The sequence below is a fragment of the Periophthalmus magnuspinnatus genome, chromosome 16, assembly GCF_009829125.3.
Source record: "Periophthalmus magnuspinnatus isolate fPerMag1 chromosome 16, fPerMag1.2.pri, whole genome shotgun sequence".
Taxonomy (NCBI): Eukaryota; Metazoa; Chordata; class Actinopteri; order Gobiiformes; family Gobiidae; genus Periophthalmus; species Periophthalmus magnuspinnatus.
This window is the reverse complement of record NC_047141.1, coordinates 9,516,649-9,536,967: the sequence shown is the minus strand read 5'-3', so window position 1 is coordinate 9,536,967 and position 20,319 is coordinate 9,516,649. Positions and strand designations below refer to the sequence as shown.

Here is a 20,319-nt window from a genome sequence, read left to right as displayed (position 1 = left end):
TTAAAATAACACAGTGATGATAACCCATTTTTGGACAGGTTTGAAAAGTCAAAATGAGACCGAATCAAAGTGGAGCCGCTTCAATCAAAGCTCTTGTGTTGCTTTTCCGTGACAAGTCTAATGGAAATCACGAGTCATTTAACCAGCTCGCCCCCCCGCTATGATCCGGCATGCCATCCTACCGCTCCGCACTCTCTCCCCGCCCAGGCCCCTCTGATGTCAGGGATGAAATGCAATCTGTCCACCACGAGGTCAGCGTCCACCATTCACCGCGCAGATCCCTTTAATTCGGCCATGTTCGTTTAATTAATCAGCCTGGTGCGGAGTCCGTATCCATTTGTCAGCGAATCTATTCCCGGGCTTTTGTCTAGTTCGAGTTCCACAGGTCCTAACCTTCTCTTTTTCGCCGCTCAAATGTAGCGCTCCTCTTTAGATTAGCATGATAATACCCCTGCAGAGAGAAGGGAGAGATGCCGAAGAACTATTGGCAAAAGCGCTCATCGGATTCAGCTCGTGCAAGGCTGCGGTTATTACCATACTGAATGCACCATCGGTTAAGCTAACAGCCCCGGATCCTCGCGTTTATCTCCCGACACACGGACTGGCACTCGTACAATGGCAAATTATCAGTTATGTCTTGCTCTTAGGACCCCGCTCCTTTTCCCCCGGTGTAATTACTCTATGCTAATTTAGCCCCCCCCCCCCCCCCCCCCCCCCCCCCCCATCCTCTCCCACCCCAGCAACGTACCGCCAATGAGGAGACCTGCCAAGTGTTTGAATGTCACCAACTGTGGTTACAAGCGACTGAAGGAATTGCCTCGGCTGAACACAAACTAACGTCATATCCAAGTGGGATGGTTAGTAATTTGGGTTCTTCTTGTCAGGCTAACGCACCTGGTTAATGAGAATCGCAGATGAGCTGTTGCTGCATGAATACCTGGCCTTAAAGTATAAAAACATGGTCCAGCGGTGCAGTGGCATATTTAATTAAAAAAGTGTATTGAATTTGGATTTTTTCATTTAAACGGTCACCGACGAGTCTTTACGCAAATGGATATGTTTAAAACAAAACTATGATGAATTATTTTGCCATATTTCCCAGCTCAAATGTTGAAACACTTTAATTTGGTGTTGAAAAGTTAAGTGTTATAATGGTTTTGAAATTGTTACAAGTTTAAAGTACTTTCATATCAGTGTCTAAGTCCAATATAGTTCACGACTGTTCTAAAACTATTCATAGAAGATCAGATTTTGTCTCATTTGTCCTTTTTTTTCCCCCCAATTTTTCCTTGAATTTGTATGCAAATTTTTAATAAACATAACCTTTTTGTTCAATTAGGCTGTCTTCCCTGTTAAGATATAGGAGAATTAAGCTTTTTATGTAGCCAATTACTCCCTGTATCTGTGAAAAAATAGCAGACTTGACCTTTTTCTTGTGCCAAATGACTCAATGACTGAAATGGTTACTCTTATCTTTGCTTTGACCCGTCTTGCAGTCATGATGGACCAAGGTGTCTCTAGTTTCCACAGTGAAGGGGGTTGTAAAGTGGTGACAGAGACCATGATCCAATGATGGGTCTATTTCTTTCCAACTTTTGCATACTTTTATTTGTGCCAGTGGAGCAACAGTGTGGTTTTGTTGGTAGAATTATCCTCAATAGCTTAATGGATTTTATCGCTCGGCAACAGGGACATTACAGACCCGAAACTGCTACCAAATTTGGCTCAGTGAAGCTAGAAACTGCATTTTTTTGTTTGTGAATGTTGTTTAATTGCAGGAGTGTGCACGCTCACCCATTTATTAAAGGCGCTGTATCAGATTTTTAAAAAACATGAAGAAAACTAGTTCATTTTAACCAGTTTGCATCGGTCCAAAGTTATTCCTCACTTTCCGTATGGATTCCAAGCATGGGCACATAGGTCAGATTTGTGTACAGCATTTTTCCACCTTCAAGGCACTTGGCACGCTTTACATCAAGGAACCACCCACCCATTCACACTCGCATCCGTAAATGTAGAATGTAAAGTTGGGTAAAGTGTCTAGCCCAAGGACACAAAGACAGCATTCATCTGTGGGAGCTGCAATCGAACCGCCAACCTTCGGATCAGTGGACAAACACTCTACCAATTGAGCTACTGTTGCATCCCAGTATTTCACCACGACACGTTTAGAAATGTTTTTCACAACTGTCAGACCAGAGCAGAAATATGCCGTCAAGGTAACGCTAACAACAACATCAAACAACCCGCATTCCAATCGTGCACTTCCTGATTCTCAGACAATGCAATGCTTTATCACTGGATTCCGATAGATTGCAACGAGGTTATTTTGCCAACTAGAACTGCTTATAGAATATATCTGTACTGAGCCAAGGCACCTTTTTTTTTTTTTTCTCCCCCTCATACATTGGGAAAAAATCGGGAACAGACTTTTAACTAGGTCTGAACGAGGAGCAGTACCATTCAATTACACTCGCAAAATATTTTAAAAGCTCGAGCTTCATTTCACGGCTTGAATCTCCTCCAGCCACATTCGCATTTGAGAGGACACTTTATTATGAACTGCTTGAACATGAGAAGATGGAGTTTAGTGGGGATGGGACAATAAACAATAACATTGTTTATCATGATAAAAATGGCAGACAATCGTTCAAGGGACATTTTATATAATCGTGAAAATCATCAACATGATCTCTTCTCTTCTAAATCATTATTTTCACTTATAACAAACTGCAATACTACGGATCCTCGCCGTCTTTAACGCCGTTTAAGACAAGACTGAAAACCCACCTCCTCTCTAGAGATCGACTGATACGGGGGTTTTCGTAGCCGATACGATTGTTTAGAATCCAGAGCAACAAATATCCGATAAGCTCTGCTGATATTTTTGGGCAGATTTAGATTTTCTCCTAATTATGCAAGTTAAATTATTTATTACATTGTTTTAAAACCACAAACCCATAAGACAGCTGTGTAGTCATGTTTTGTGCAGCTATATCTTCATAATAAAATGCTAATATAAAGCTTTGTGTGTATTTTTTATTTTTTTTTAGGCAGCAGACTGATCAAAACTAAATATTGGCCTGTGGAGGAGGTTTAAGGCCAATATGCTAAAAAGTCCAAATATCAGCCCAATATAGTGGCCAACTGATATATTGATCCATCTCTACTCTCCTCCCTGGCATTTAACACTGACTATCTGGGATATCCTGGTGTTTTATTGTTCTTTTTTTTTTATGTATCATGTTATATTTGTTTTTTGGTGACTTATGTGAAGCAGCTGAAGTTGTTTAAAATGTGAATAAATAATTTGAATTGAAGATAACAGTTGTTTAAACATAGAATCATTAATTGTAATTACTTTGCCAACAAATATACCCGTCTGTCTCCACTAGGCATGGGACAATTATCATGGACAGATACATATCGGGCCGATATTTGGACTTTTTTTTTAGCATATTAGTTATTGGCCTTAAATCTCCACCGCAGGCCGATATTTTGTTTTGGTCAATCTGCAAACAAATCTTCATATTAACACTTTAATATGAAGAGATAGCTGCACAAAACATGACCATGCAGATCTGTTATAGGTTTATGGTTTAAAAAAAAGGGCTTGGGGGGAGTTTGTAGTAACTTGAAATGACATAATTAGGGAGGAAAAAATAGAAAAATGGAAATCTACCCAAAATATCGGCAGAGCTTATCGTCATTGGTTGCTCTGTATTCTAAACCACCGGCATGAAAAAAACACACATTGGTCGATCTCTTATGCCTAGAGTTTATTTCATTGTATTACCCAAATAACTGCAGCCTTCTTATTTGTTATTCAAAATGGGCCTTACATGACGGACTCTGGACACGTTCGTGCTGAGTGTGGGCCATTCGCTGCACGTCTCAATAGGGCCGTTGACCACACTCGTAGAATTGCCCTGTCAAACATAGCTCACATTCCTGTAGTGGGATCATGAATAGTGTGAGTGCGTGACCACCCTCAGTGCTGGCGTGTTGTTACGCAAGAATATCAAAAATGTCACAGCAGAATAATGGGTTCTACAGGCTTAAAGGGAATGTAAGCTTTTGATTTTTAAATCCCATAAACAGGACCTAACTATGTTTCCAGATATGATGCAGACGTGTTCAAATCCAATGTAACGCTTACTGATAACAACTGTAATGCGGATTTATTCTTAAGCACAAAAACATTGGACATGATGGCCAAGTTGTTTGGTAACCCAATTATAACAAACTGAATTATAACAGTTTCAATGTTGATTTCCAGCAGGACTCACTGATCTAGTGTTGTCACGATTTGTAAAGTAGTGTAGTGTAAACTTTATTTCAATACTAAGGAATTAGCTCAATACGCCACACCACAGTGATAAAAATGTTCCTTTTTTAGTATTAGAATATAATTTTCATAGACAAAATACTACTATATTAATCTTATCGTGAGGTCTTATCTTTCTGTTCTGATAAAGGTCAAAATCACATTAAAGCTGTTAAGGAAAGCTCAAACTTAATAATGTGATTTTATTTTGTTCAGTATAGATACTTGCTCAAAGAGTATATAGTTTTGATATTAGTTTCAGTGTTGATAGCGAGGATTCAGATGAGAGTAGGGATAACGAAAATCAGATACTATCTCAACCCCGGCACCTGCAGCCAATCATTACTCATTGTTTGCGTAGCTGCTCCGGTATATGCTGTACATACACTGAGAAGGAGAAAATCTCATAGGCCAAGTAATCCTCTATCTGCAGGTTAAGGCACCAGCAACCCAGGTTCAGTTTTTTAAAAACTAGGAGCGTAGGCTACATGCAGTTCATTTAAGTTCACAAACAGAAGGAAGGTGGTGGTAGTTGGCTTTAAACAAAAACTAGCTGATCTGAAATGCTGCAGGCGGTGGTATTTTCTTGTGCTAATTAAAACGGTTGTTTGTTGTTGTGTTCAAGGTAATAACAGATGAGAATAGAATACTAACAGCTTGAGTACATTTGTATCGGCCATGACTGTCTTTACATAATGATAAATCTCTGGGAGATATATTTTTGATAGTTTAAATGGGTTAGCGTTGCTCACAACAAAACAAATAATGGCTTTAAACAAATTAAACAGATGGTGTACATGCCAAAAAACAGTATATTGTAGCAGGGATGAACGAAATGTTAAAATTGTGATTTGAAGTATGCATTTATAATTGTATGTAATTTTATGTATACATTTCAGCTTAGTGTAGCTGTTTAGGCTTCTCTTTGTGTCAGACTGTTTGACTTTTTAAAGGTGCTGTGCTCGATTTTTACAAACATGGTATGCAGTGGTCCAAAGTTATTCCTCACTTTATGCATTCTACACATCCTAATTATTTACAGCGATGAGTTTATAAGTGTATTTCACAAGGTTCAGAGACGAGAGCAGAGTTTACGGGCACAGTGAAGCTAACAGCAACTAGTATAGTAAGTGCTCACTTCCTGCTTTGTGGAAAATACAACTTTAAATTAGATACAGACAGGACATTTTGACCTCGAGAGATGGTTACAATACATCTGTACTGGGGCAAGACAGATTTTGCTCAAATACATGGAAAAAAACATTGGCTACAGGCCCTTTTAATGCTGGACATGTTTAAATTGTTTAGAAAAAGTTGCACAAAAAAATGCAATAGCAAAATCATCACAATTGGGTTTTTCCCTTAAACCCTTAGTAGGCCTGTCACGATAATTACTATAGTGACTTATTCCTTCAAACGTATATCGAACAATAATACTTTTTGGGGTCAATACTACTGCACAACTGGGAAATTTGGAATATTTTTTGACTATATGATACGATTAAAGCTGTAGAAGACAGAATAAATATTTTTTTATGAATCGTTACAGATGCAAACTAAGTACTAAAGTGATTCATTCATTCAGCATTTTTTTTATTATTATTTTTTTATTGCAGCTCATGTTTTTTTAATGTAGATTTAGAATAATGTTTGACACAATAACCCAAAGCCAGATTTAAAACAGTGGTATAAATTACTTTCAATATTATAATTTATCGTCTGTATTTACTTCAGATCTAACTTCAAAATGTCTTATCATGACCGGCCTACCCTGGAGCAGTAATAAGACACTTTAGATTGTCGTGATATTGCCAATATTATTCCAGCCCTACCGTTGAGCTGCCTGCACTTCACAGCTCAACACGTCCGTCAGACTCTTTGACTTCTCGCGGTCTGTTTTTCATCACAAGAGGAATTTACAGGCACGCAGCAGCCATGTCTACACCAACAGAATTATCAGCCCAAATCGCATCAACCTCCTCTCTATTACATTTACTTTAATTCACTTTCGGCTTCTCTGACCGCAGACCGATGTTGCGTCTCCGGAGCGGGTCACACGCGGGTCGGCCCCCAGCCTCAGAACTGCACGACTGGATTCACCGTGCTCAAGGTGGACAGGGTCACCCCCCTCCTTCTTTAAAAAAAATTAATTAAATGATACATACATTTGCATATTGATGTGTACACTACAGGCAAGGTGACAGAACACATGACACAGAGACGTAATATAAACAGTCAAACGGATTTTTTTATTTTTAAGCATTACATACATACATTATCTGGAAGTAAAGTTTTTTTTCTTTTTAAATTAGATTCTCTTTCCACACCGAGGTTTAGTTTGTTCCTCGGAGTGGTCACGTGACGTAGCTGTGGCGTTTCCGGTCAGTTGGGACTTTAAACCGGGACGAGGGGGCTTTTTTACTCACACACCTGGGATACTGTCCTGAAGAAGTCGGACTGCAGATGGCGCTGTCGTCCTCCCTCCACCAGTACGTCAGGTATGAAAACAAACTAAGAACCTTGGTCTGGAAAAAGAATCTATTAAAATAAATTGATAGAAGACCGGATGAACCTTATTGGACCATAAAGCTTAAAGTGCATATGACAGATTTTCATGTTTTTTTCTAATTATTGCTTGGTTCAGTTAAGTGGCAGTTTGTAGAAAAAAAAGTTGAGAAGAAAGGTACAACACAGGAAGTGGCGCAGAGTTTTAAAACAGAAACCCTCTACCTATGACGTCAACACGGAAAACTCCATTTAACAGAATAAATGTGTTTGTCTTTTATTTGTCTAATAACTATTCTGAATTTTAGAATTAAGTTTTGTCCGTTAACATCATGGTTGCTCACTAGCTCATTTGTATTCTTGGGTTTATTCGCTTTTTGTTCAGGTTAGTTTCCAGTTCCACCCAAAAGAAAAGAACAGGGAGACGTTCAAAGAAAAGAGTTATTGATTTGGGTTGTAGTGCAATTAACATCTGTCATTATTGAATCTTTTCAGTAAGGCTAAACGATTAGGGAAAATGGCTAATTGTGATTTTTTTTCTGTCAAGCATTGCATTGTGCGATGAGATTTGAGATTTCTGTTGTAATAATAGGATTCTTGACAGTTTTAATGCAGAATAAGTCAGGATATCTTGTGGAGGAAACTGTGGTACTTCAAAACCTGCAGCCTTTGCAATTTGCTAATTGCATTCATTCAAATTGCAATTTCGATTTGATTGTGGTGAATCTTGCAGTCCTAGATTCTAATTCTATCCAAGAGAAAAGAATGGGGAGACAAAAAGCGTAATTAAAGAAGTTGTTTTTTTTACTTTCTACCGTGTTGTAACATCGTCAGAATCATGCCTGAAGAGGTTTTAAATGTCATCCATGTATGTTTGAGTGTTTTTGTGATCTCTCGAACCATCCTTATAGTTAGCTGTAAAATTCTGTGCAGTGCTCAGCCCACAACCCTGTCATCCATGCTCTCACACGATTCTCCATAAAATTTTCAAAAGTATGATACAAAACTATGCAGAACTACTTGACAAAGTGCAGTAGTTTCATTAGTGGGTCGCACACTGATCGGGTTGTACAAGTGCTCTGTAGGGGGAGTGACTTGAAAAATGAAAGTGAAACTTATAAAACAAGTTAATTTTGGCAAATATAACATTTTCAAAACAATAAAAGGTAACATGGTGATCTAATACGTTATGTGTGGGCAGGTAATACCCCATAGAAGTAAAACATCTAACTTTAACATCATTGTCATTAAGTGTTTTTAGATATTTACTCATCCTGTGTATGTTACGCATTATTATCTAGTTTTATTAAAGACCACCTCCTTACCTCCTCCTGGACACAAGGATCGCATTAGCATCAGGCATGCATCAAACACTTGGCCGGGACACGCGAATCGCTGTCAGGGCAGGGGTCATCCAGTGTGCTCGGGCGAGTGGGGTCAAGCCACTTACGCCTGCCCCTGCGCGGAGAAAGGGAATGCGCTACAGAGGAGTCCCAACATGTTTGAAACACGACACTGGCCACATGGTTCCTCTTTTACAGACATGGGGGCAGAGCAGCGCTGCCAAATGACAGGCCAATAAGAAAGAAAACATTGCTTGTTGGTAGTAGGGTTGTCAAAAGTATTGAAAATCAAATGCTAAATGATGGTAAAACTTGTTCGGAGGAATATCTAGTTTTGATACTAAAAGAGTCACATTCACAGGACAGAAATGAACCTTAGCTTAAGTATAGCTTTAGTATGATCTTGAGCTGTATCAGAACAAGTATAAGACACATACACTAGTATACACCCATGGACCACTATGGAACCTACTGAACGACTGAAGGATTACACAGATATATGGTAGGGATGCCATGATACCAAAGTGTTTTACCCCAGTACAGACACATTCTATAAGCGGCTCTTAAGATAGACAAAACACAGCAGACTCAGTTCTATCTACACCTAATTATAAAGTGCTTTATCTTCAGAGAATCACAAAGTCCACGGTTAACTTGCTTGTAAATGGCATTACCGTGTTGACGAAACTGATCGATGTGAAAAGTGCTTATAAACTCATCATGGTGAATAATTAGGATGCTTGTAATGCATAAGTGACTTTGAACCGCTGCCATCTGTTTTAAAATGAACTAGTACCTGATTTTTACTGTCTCCAAAATGTGCAGCTTCATGAAAATGTGAAAATAAAGACATAAACATCGATTAACTTTTTCTGGAGCTTTTCAAACTAATTTTGCTTTTAAAATTCTAACTATTATATCAAATACCCAAATAATTTCAACATTCTTTGTAGTTGGCTCATAACGTATAACTTACCATGTTTCAGGAAATGTCTCATGGCCGAACACTTGCAAGAAAAAGTCGGACAAAACTCCTAAAATAAATGTAACGCAACCCCGGCTGTCCTCTTCTTTAACATCTGAAAATGATCAGGGTTTATATTCTTTGGCTCGGAACACATTGTTTCATGCTGGACAAAGAGATTCAGTCCTGCAGTGGATTGTTGTAGCTCCACTCTACAGTAAAGCGTTCTTTGTTGTCCGCTCGATAATTGTTTCACCCCGGTTCGGAGCGTCACAAATAATTATAATCCCCCAACCGAAACACACTTTAAAATGCTCAACCAACCAAATGTAGCCTATTGCATTGTTTCTGTTGGGTGCAAAGGGACAAAGGGGGCTGTTGTCCAGGGCCCCAGGATCTTAGGGGCCCAGAATTAGACCCTCTTTCCATAAATTTGTATTAAAGGGGGCCCATGTGAGGCTTATTGCCCTGGGCCTCCAAATTTCAGTTGATGGCCCTGCTCATCCATAATTTTCTGTTATTATTCATATCCATAACAACTTTAATTATCGTGATATAATGATTAATTGAAATTATTTTGGCCATGATATCACACAAAATTTCCGTATCGTTCCATGTCTACACCCAAGACCCTTTCATTCTTTCATTTCAATATCATCTTTGACGTTTTTTTTTACTGGTCCTAGTCTTTACTTTTTTTAATATACCTGTTTGTCTTTGCGTTTCCGTTTCGAGGGGTTAGTGTGTGGAACAACCTTGATGATAAATTAAAAAGCTCCTCCACAATAGAAGCATTTGAAAAGAGATGTACAACATTACTTTTTGGAAATTAGAGGACTCATGAATGATTTGTATGAGCTGCCATGGTTTGCAGTTTTTCTTTTGTTTACATTTTGAGTCATTTGTTGTAGAACTGATATAAAGCCTAACCATGTTTAATAATAACGCACAAGGATTCCAAGAAAAATCAGCATAAGTCATTTTTAATTCAGCCTAAACCCTTTCGGTCATGATGGAGATATGTACAACCTCATACAAGTTGAATAATGTTTGATTTTGAATGTAATGACCGAATAAAATACTTACAAAAAAAAAAAAAAATACTATTGTTACGACTAGTGATCTTGCCTAGATTTTGCATTTTGGATGAGATCTAAGTAATGCCTCCAATTGTATACATTTCAGTACAGTTACATTGTAAAAGCAGCTCTTTGGCTCAAAATGAAACCACGATGTGTTCTCTGAATCCAGTTATAAAGTGCTTTTAACCAAGAGATAAACCTGGTGCGTTGTTAGGATGCAAGTTGTTGTTATCACGACTGCAGAGATGGTCATGGCGGTGATGTTTATAGTGCTTATATAGCCATCGCGGTGAATAATTAGGAAACTACGAAGGTAACGATGTGCGAAATCACCTTTAGTTGTTTTCCACATTTTAAGACGGTAAAATCAGGCACAGTGTCTTATAGGAATAGCCAAAAGTAGTTTAAGAGTTTCAGTATTTCATGTGCTTCTTTCAGTGCATGAAGTAATTTTGCACCAGATGCTTTTCTTTAGACTCTCCATTTTTCTTTAGACTGTCCATTTACTATCCTCGTCCTTGATTGTTGTAACCCTTTGTGGCAGGATAATGCACAGAAAAGCACATTTGTCGACATTCGTAACTTTTGTTCTTCCACAAACCATCCACATTAGACGTCTGACAGTTGGAGTTCTGCGTTGCCCGTCCTTTAGAAACTCTGATGCCGGATGCTCGAAGCTCAGCAGTAGTCGGGTGTGACGTTAGTTGTTTGATAATGAGTAACTAAAGCTCGGCGTTGTTGATTAAGCGGAGCGTTGCTGGGATGGCATTGGCAGAGAGTGGGGGAATGTGTGTGGGAGGCTTCGAGCTGTCTCCCTGCTAACCCGCCCAGCCTGCATCACAGTGCTAATCACAGCCAAATCAAAATGCTAATGGCTGGTTGTCGCTGGATACAATTGTCTTGTCTAATCATCTGCTGTTATCAAGGGCGAATCACTTTAAACTCTTCATGTGTAGGATATTTTAGTTAATTTTGCTAAACTTTATTTTTCAGCTAAATGTTTTCTCAAAACATGCCTACTAGGGCTGTAGGCCTTTAGTCATTTAAGGCGTATTCAAGCCAGAAAAGTGCTGAAGTCTGCTAGTTTGATCCGGATCGAATGTGAAATGTGTATTTAATTTTTTTTCAGCTGGCAAATGTGCAGTGAGAATAAGGGCCAAACCAAGTGGACTATCAAAAGTAAACAAATGCACGTGCACGACCATCAGCGCGCTCATTGGACAGAACTGATGGGGGCGGGGCAAATCAGACGCCAATACAGCCCTCATTTTTACTTTTATTGATCAAAGAGCAAATGTCTGGACACAGTTAAAAGCTCACGCATCGACAAACCACATGCCATTAAGTGTAAGCTATGTGGGCCCAAACCGGGGGCACAGAGGAGTGCTCAGCTTCAGGACCTGGAGGCGCTGTCATGACGTGTGTTAAATGACCATTGTATTGCGCTGTTTTTGCTCTTTACGCAGCCTTTACACTGTGGGCCTAGATGCGCGTTATGTGAGGGATACAAGACAAACACCAGTATACATGTCCACATTTAACAAAAAATCTACTTGATGAATGTTTCTGGAAATAATCAGGCCTCTGATCCATTTGGATTTAAAGTCACATAATTTGACCAATGAGCATTCACATGATTATATGGATTTTTATGGAACAACAGAAGAAATTATGAGTGAGTGAGTTAGCTGAAATACCTGTTTTACCTACCATCAAAGACCACCACTGATTTTTAAACATGTATTTATTTTTGTTTAAAAATAGTGACACATGTTGGATTCAGCATTGCTATATACATTTCTGCACCAAAAATAAAAACATAAAATAAATCTACTGTCACTTGTCACCATGATCTATAGCGATCATAGTCGGCCCAGCAGCCTGGCAGTACTTTTTAGGATGACCTACCATAAAGGCGCTTCCACAGTTTTGCACTTGAAGTCAGTGGACTCATTTCTATTAGATAATTTTTGATGTGTTTTTAATGTGTGTCATAGATCATAACCATATACTAGGAAAAAAGCATATGTCTTTAAATTTCCTTTTCAACAAAACATTTCTTCCCAACTGGCTATAGCGGCTAGCAGGATTGTAAATCCCCAATAAACAGAAATCTACAATTCTTGTCAGCCGTGGATCTGCCTGTCTACAGCGCCAAAGCTCAAAATGCTCTGTTCCACCTTGTGATGTCATGCACTGCTACCTTTTACCTTTTGTTCAGTAAAGATTTCTTGGCAACAATGCATTTCTTGCCATTTGGCTATAGTGGCTAGCAGGATTTTAAATCCCCAATAAATGGAGATCTGCCATTCTTGTCAGACGTGGGTCTGCCTTTCACCTGTCTGTTCAGGGTGTTTTATTATGGTCCATCAATACAGACTGAATTACTTCCACCCCAATGATAATGACTCACATTCCTTCTGAATACCATGAAATCTAATATTGATTTATAACCTTTTTTTCTGCGTGTTTCTTTTTTTTTTTTTTTTCAATCTTTTTATAATTTTTTTGTATTCAACTACTGTCACAATTCCCTTTTGGATCAATCCAGTTGTTTTTTTTCTAACCATGTTGTCTTAAACTTATACTTGTGGAAGCTTGCAGAATAAACCTCTAAGATCTTGAACAGCCTTGGAGAGCATGGGCTTGAGAGTTCATAGCAAACAGACCAGTACAACAAGCATGTGGTCGGACAGAGCTCAGACCGATCGCTGGCTTCATCTCCCCCCTCCTCCTCCTCCTTCTCCAAAATCTGCTCCGCACAGAAAGCACTTATGTGTTTTGTCAGCAGCTGTGAGGCAGAGGTTCGGGAAGCATGGGGTCATATAATCATTTGTCCTCTTCCATTTTCTTCACTGAGTTCTGACCTGATCTGACCCACATTCTGAAAACCACATTGCACACTTCGGAGTCCTATATTGCAGAAAATTGATTCTTGTGAGCTTTAAGCCACGTTATAATGCTGTTATCTCTTCAAAAACTTACCCGGAGTTGTGTTTTGTTTCACAACCTGCTTTATTGTCTGTCTATATCTCCAAAGCTCAGAATCCTCTGTCCCACCTTGTGATGTCATGTAGCGGTAGTTTTCAAGTAAAGGCTCCTTTTACCTTTTGTTCAGTAAAGATTCTGCAGTTCCAGAGCTGAAATTGTCCAAATCAGGGGTGGGCAACCTTTAACACCCAAAGAGCCAGTTTGACCCAGTTTCCACAGAACAGAAAACACTGGGAGCTGCAAATACTGCAAAACTGCAAAATCTAAAATTAAAATAACACTGTGTATATTGTTTTATCTTTACATTATACCTTTGTATAAACAACTACAGTGTGTTGCTTATGAATTCCATGAAGTGCTACAGAGAAAATGTAACTAACACATTTTAAACACTTTGAACTCTTAAACATGCCGAGTTGAACGTCTTTTTCGAATGAATTAAAACCTGAACTTAAATTATCCATATAGCAAACAAAAAATGCTGTGCGCTGTCATCTTTATATCACCTTGGGGTTTTCTGCGTGTGTAGCGGAGCCTAAATGCACAGCGTTTTATCGGGTGTACCAGCTTCTGCGAGTATGACGCTTATTTTGAGTGATGAAAAATAGTAAAAATATTTCAAGATCACTATAATCTTCCATTTTAGAATTACAGTTTTAAAAAAGAACTAACACAAATCAAATACACTTCAATTAAATATTACTATTTTTCCAAACCACACGGAGCCGCAGTGTAAGGATGAAAGTGCCGACCCCTGGCCCGAATGATTATGGAGTTTAAAAACACAGTGGAGCACTTCTTGTATTACCACATGACATCACAAGGTCGAACAGAGTGTTTTCTGTTTGAGAGAAGAACACAGCCTAAATATGCAGGGTTTGTGTGTTAAACATGTGTGACTGAAACAAAACCCCGGATATGTTTTTGATCAGGAAACAGCATTGTAACATGGATCAGAAAATGGCGTAATACGGGCCCTTTTAAATGTTCTTTTTTTATGACTTTATTTTATGGAGGGTTTGCAGATTTTGGCTCCCCTTGTGGCGTCACACAAGCAGAACTTAAAACTTGCCTGCTCGCTGTCGCTGCTCTTCCATAACTGATTGCATCTGGGCTTATCTTGGCTTGTTCCAGCTGATTTCTGCTGATCAGAGAGCAGTCCGGCCAATGCGCGAAGAGACTATACTACAAATGTCTTCAAAGTCTGCGTTTAATGATCGCGTTTTGGAACTCTTTGGTCTATGGGAATTGGAAGATAATGATGCAGTGATGGAGTTTGGATTTGGCGAGGTTCGGGTTTTACTATGCCCATGGGAAAATCCTAATGAAAAACAGTTAAAGTGGGGTCTTTAAATGGGCTTTTTGTGTTTGGAAGATTTATTATGCACAGACGTGAGATTATTCGAGATTTGGGAGAACTGCGAGAGGCGAGACAATTAGGTTAGCGTTGAAATCTGAAAATGACTGCTTTTTATCCCTCAAAGGTGTGAATTTAGGAAGGGTGGGAAATTCTCTTGCAAACATGGTCCGATGTAATGGAGTTTCAATGCATTTCTAAAGTCGTGATTTAGTACACTTTTAAGCGCGCCATAGGAGCATTAAAGGAGCTCTACCTAATTTGTTTTCCTCTTACAAATGTGAAAAACAGAACTAGTTAATTTCACACTATTTGCAGCAGTCAAAACTTATCCCTCACTTACCTTTTGCATTCTGAGTGTTTGAAAGTTGTGAGAAACACTGAATTATTAAGAGACCAGAGGTGAGTTTTGCCATGTTGGTAATGCACTTTTACCACAGTAGTTGTTAGCATTTTCTGATTAATGGACAGTAAAGCGCTTCATAATTAGATGCAGACACCGCACAGAGGACTTATTTCGACCTCAAGGGCTGGACGGACTTTGCCAATTATAATGTTGACCTTACAAAAAAACTTCCTACTCCCACTGCTGATAACACAGGGCTTATGTTGAGTGGTGAGTTTTGCTACAGAGGGATAATGTGGCTGTGTCTTAACCTGATCTGAACCGTCAGCAGAAGCAGCATGTGGTCTCCAGCTGCTGTCTGCTCTAATCCAGCCTCTGCAGCACCTCCTGGGCCCTGCTCCTTCACAAGTGTGTCTGAGGTCACGGTGCCATTCATCACCGTGGGTCTGCATTAGTCTGCTACAAGCATATATGTGTAGATAATCCACATACGGGCCAATCGGTATATACCAGGATGATGTTTGGGCTTTTTAGTGCTATTATCGTTTCCCTTCAATTTCTAACACCGATAATGGCTGATAATGTTTTGGCCGACCTGCTGCCTAAATAATATGCAGATAACTTTGTTTGAACACTTCACTGTGAAAAGATTTGTATAGATTTGTGATTTAAAAAAAAAAAAATAATTCAAATGATAAGTTTTTGGGAAAATAATCATTTTTCTTACATATCAGCCCAAAAATATTGGTTGACCCTCTCTGCCATTGGTTTCTCTGGATTCTAAACACCTGTATTGGCATCGGTAAAAACCCACATTGGTCAGTCTCTAAAGTGTTCACTATGTCAAATGCTACACTTCGCAGTGGGGCAAATTCAACTTTTTATAATATCAGATTTTGAGTGTGACTGTGGTATGTTTGCTTTGTTAAAAGTACAGTGTGAATGTGGTTGTTATTGATGTCTTTAAGCTGCACAACGGCTGGTCCTCGTGCACTTTTCCACCATAAGCAGATTCTCAGTGGGAGAAAAGATGGTGGTTTAAAGTTATTGTTTGGCAACAATAGTTGGGGCTGGATGATTGTGGAGTTTATTGTAGTAGCCTGAGAGCTGTAAGAAGAGGCATGTGGCTGGAGTTGTAACGCAGGAGTAGTTTATGTATCAACAAGGACTGAGCATTCAGTGTGGGGCCAGCACAGAAATACAAATTATATTATTTTTTTACTATCCCAAAGACCGTTTTTAAAAATTATACTTAGCGAGTCTTTTACAGATGAACAAAAGTGTGGAATTCTCACCTTGCACCCTGTTTTGAAAGTTAGCAAGATTTTTGATATGCTTGATACTCTTTTGCTTGTCTTCAAAACAATCACAGTATTATGTTGTTTTATGCCTCCCACCTCTGATCTCTACAATCCTGATTAATTGTAAAACCTATTAAAAGCCTATTTTGTACTCAAAACAATTTGTATAATCTCCAATCTTTACAAAAATTCTCCATCTAATGTTCTTTCTTTTCCAGAACAATGATCAGGTTAATGGATTTTGAAAATGACAAAGTGTGCATTTGCTCATAGAGATGTGATTTATATTTAACTCCAAACCCCCTTGGAGATCATGTTGCAGACTTGATTGGTTTTCCTGCATGTGTGAAACAATATCCGGCGTTACCCTTTGGAGAGCACACAGTCAAACGTTGTCATTAAAAGCTGACATATTACTAATCACACGAGTTGCCATAACACATTTTTTGTCATATTTTCCATAACATATAGATTTCCCGGGAGCAGATTGGTGGAGCAGATTGGGTGCCGCCAAGAATCTGTCATATTTGAAGCACGACCTGTTGTCATGGCGAACCTACACATTTTCAACATGTGTTTTTAGCATTAATTCAGAAGATAAAATATGTTATGTCACTACAGTTTCTTGGATGACAATTCAAATCTGACATGTAAATGAAGTAATGACTTCCCTCTTCCTCCCCATAGGTATATTGATCTGCGGTCTACACACCGGTCTGCTACCCCGTCAGGAGTGTGCTTGGTGGGACATTTGAGTCAGTCAAAGGCTCTATAAGGTATTTCTATATCAAAGTATTACATATGAGTTTGTGATTTCCAACACTAAGATGTTCACCTGTTTGTGTCCATGGAGATGCCAATGCTTTCTCTAGAATTTCACAGTGTGGTCTGCAAGTGTCGTAATGAACTATATTAATTTTATTCCATTATTTTATTATTCATAAAAAAACAAAACCTTGAAAAACATACATACTTACTGTTAGCAGGGTCTCTGATCTGTAACTTAACATGGTGGTGTCACCTGCTCGTGGTCAAGCTGATGCCATGCTGGATTACATGTCATGTAGTATCTTCCAGAGTTGCATAGTTTATCTTTTAATTAGATTCTACTTTTTTGTACATTTTCTCTTTATTTTCGTCTAGTCTGCATGTTGATACAGTCTTTTCATTTCTCATTAGTTATGTGACTTCACTTACACTAAGTGATTAAAATTGTGTGTTCCAGTTCCAGAAATGTTGAAATTGAATCAGGAGACAACTTTTTTTTTAAAGAAAAAATTGTGACAAACCTTTGGTTTTGTCACTACTTTGCACACTGTTGGTGTCCCACTTATGAGCCCTGACAAGGCTCAGCTGTGACGTGAAAACCATTTCAGGAGACTTCATCATGAAGCTCACGGAGAGAAGGACAAGGGTTTGCAGCTCTGTCAGTAAAGCAAAGGTTAGCTACTTTAAAGCCTCTGAATCTAAAATACAAAACATATTTAGGGTTATTTAACTTTTTTGTATGCCACATAATTGCATACATCTTGTTTCATATATGACACATCTACATTGTACATCTACAGTGCAAAATAAACACTGAATGAGATGTGCCCAAACTTTTCTCTGGTTGTGAATGCAAAGTGTCATCAGTTGTGATAGCTGATACCCCATTGTACTTGGGAGCAGCCCTGTGAAAACTTTTTGAAGTTCTTCTTGGACCTGTAACCCCAGCATCCTCCGTAGCATCAGCACCTCTCGTCTTGTGATTCCGTGTGAGGTGGTGTTGCGTGTGGACAGCAGAGGACAGGCCTGAACAGCGGCTGTGACAGGGCGTGGGCTCCTGGGACCGCTGGAGCAGATGGTCGGGCAGATGCAGGACTGCAGTGACCTTGGAAGCATGGAGAAAGGGGTGCACCGAGCCAAAGCATGTCTAAAAACAGAATGGACAGAACATCAGTGGAGAGTGGAGACTCATCAGGGGGACTTTGGTTCTGGCAGTTGGGTTTCTGTGCGCTTTAGTGGCGGCATATTGTTTGGTTTAGATGAGAATGGGCCCACAGTGGATTCTGTCAGCGAGTCCTTAAGCAAGACATCTCGACCAGTGGAGGTCAAGTTTCAGGTCAGTGGGTACAAACATGTCTTGCCTTAGAGGACAGGGTAGTGAAGAGGTCGGGTTCATGTGATGTAACAGCAACATTATAGAGTCGCCATAATTTAAAAGTCAGAATTTTCTTGTGTAATTTGCCGGTTAAACATTCACCAGGTCAAGAAATCTGTAATCTGACAGTTTATATTTAAATGCCAGTTTTTGTTTCGTGTGGATAGGCCCAGGAAGTACAAAGTTGTTTATTTACACTGACATTGAAGGCATACAAAGACGATTGTGATCATTTGAAAACCATAAGTTACATTTTGTGGACCCACAAACAGAATAATCCTGAGGTTCCACCATTAGCTGGTCACAGGTTTGAATATTTCTTAAAAAAAATAAACTAAACAGTGAACCTCTCATAGTTATCTGTGTGTCATTATGTGTGTATGTAACAATCCTTGGTTCATCACAGAAAATGCAAGTTTAATTAGAGAAGGAAATGCTGCTTCAAAAACTGCAAAGGCAACTAGATCAGATTGGGATTGGCATCTTTTTTTATGTATAAACAAAATCGAAATAGGTTTTTAGCAAGTTAGAAAGGCAAATTCCGTCAAATCTTTTTAATTATCATTGAATGCACATTGATTGAAAGAGTCACCACCTATAAATGGCTTGACCAAAACTTAAATTGTTCAACCAACCGTTTCTTCTGTACTGGATTAGGGAGATATAATATTACATGTAGACCCCAGCCTCTACTTTGAAACCTTTTGATACACTCTTTCACTCAGCTCTTGGTTTTAGATTGTGCAAATTTGAAATCCATCTCTGTACACTCTTCTGATGGATAGCGATGGCCAACCTACTTTTTCAGAAGAGCACAACACCGTATAAAGGGACTACTTGATAGACTGCCTGAATATCTCACTTGTTTATTGATACGGGAACTTTTAATACAAGATCTCATGATTATCCACGTCTGAAAACTGGCTGCAATGGAACTGAAATGGGGGAAAATAGCTTTTGGGTATTTTGCTTCCCAAAAATGGAATACATTTCTAGGACATGCAAAAGTGGATACACTGGTGCCACAAATGCACTTTAATAATCTGGTGATACACATTTATAATCAGTCCTGCTCCTGTTGTTAATGCTTTAAATGGACCTATGCAGTTATTTGTTTTGTTTTGTTTTTGTCTGGTACTCTGAGATAAACAGAAATTACAAATGTAAGCCAATTTATTTTTATTCATTGGTCAGAATTTTGTTGCAGGTGAGTGATTGCAAGACACCCGTAGCACAGTAAGGTATCTGAAGTCAACAGCTCCCTAATAACTGTACTATTGATTTGTTGTGGTGAGCCTGAAAATTGAAAGGAAGCAGCTTAGAAAACAAAATAAAAGGACAACAACTTTTATTGCATCCAATTTATACTTAAAATGTGCATCTAAAATAACCCAAACTACCCTACAATATGAATCATGAATCTGAGTCCCACTTTTTACCTTTTTTAAACTGTTCTCGCTCATTTTGATACATTCAATTATTGCCAAAAAAACATTAAAAAGTAGTTTCATGAAGTTTCACATGGTAAAAACTGTCCACTGTTACAAGAATACAAACGCTGCGCCCTGCTACTGTCACGTTAACTATATAAACACAACAGAATGAGTTGGTGGCGCTCGGACATGTTGCGTAACGCCAGTATTGATGTAAAATAGCCACCGCTTTACGCAGCAGAGCCTAGCTGTGATGTTGGGCTGTGGGGAGGGGGCTTGACGGAGGGGAGAGGTGTCAGCCGTATAATTGGGGTGAGCAGATCTCTGGGGTGGATAGAGGGAGGCTTTATTAAGACCGCTCCAGTCGGATGTGTTGGCACGGCTTTCTGGCTGTATAGGACTGTGAGATTAAACACAACGGAATCGAAATCACAGTTTGAATGGATGTAATTAGCAAATCGCAGAGTGCAGGTTTTGTTTTAAGTATCATAATGTCCTCCACAAACAAAAAAACCCCACTGTATACA

At 39.0% G+C, this 20,319-nt stretch overlaps 1 protein-coding gene across 2 annotated transcripts in view; it reads left to right on the top strand.

Annotated features, from left to right (window-relative positions):
- sema6e (sema domain, transmembrane domain (TM), and cytoplasmic domain, (semaphorin) 6E) overlaps positions 1-20,319 on the top strand; it is a 278,709-nt gene that overhangs the window by 22,515 nt on the left and 235,875 nt on the right. For both annotated transcript variants that reach the window (XM_055228148.1, XM_055228150.1), the window contains exon 2: positions 16,904-16,992. The gene's annotated coding sequence lies outside the window, so the exon portion shown is untranslated. The remainder of the gene's footprint in view (positions 1-16,903; positions 16,993-20,319) is intronic.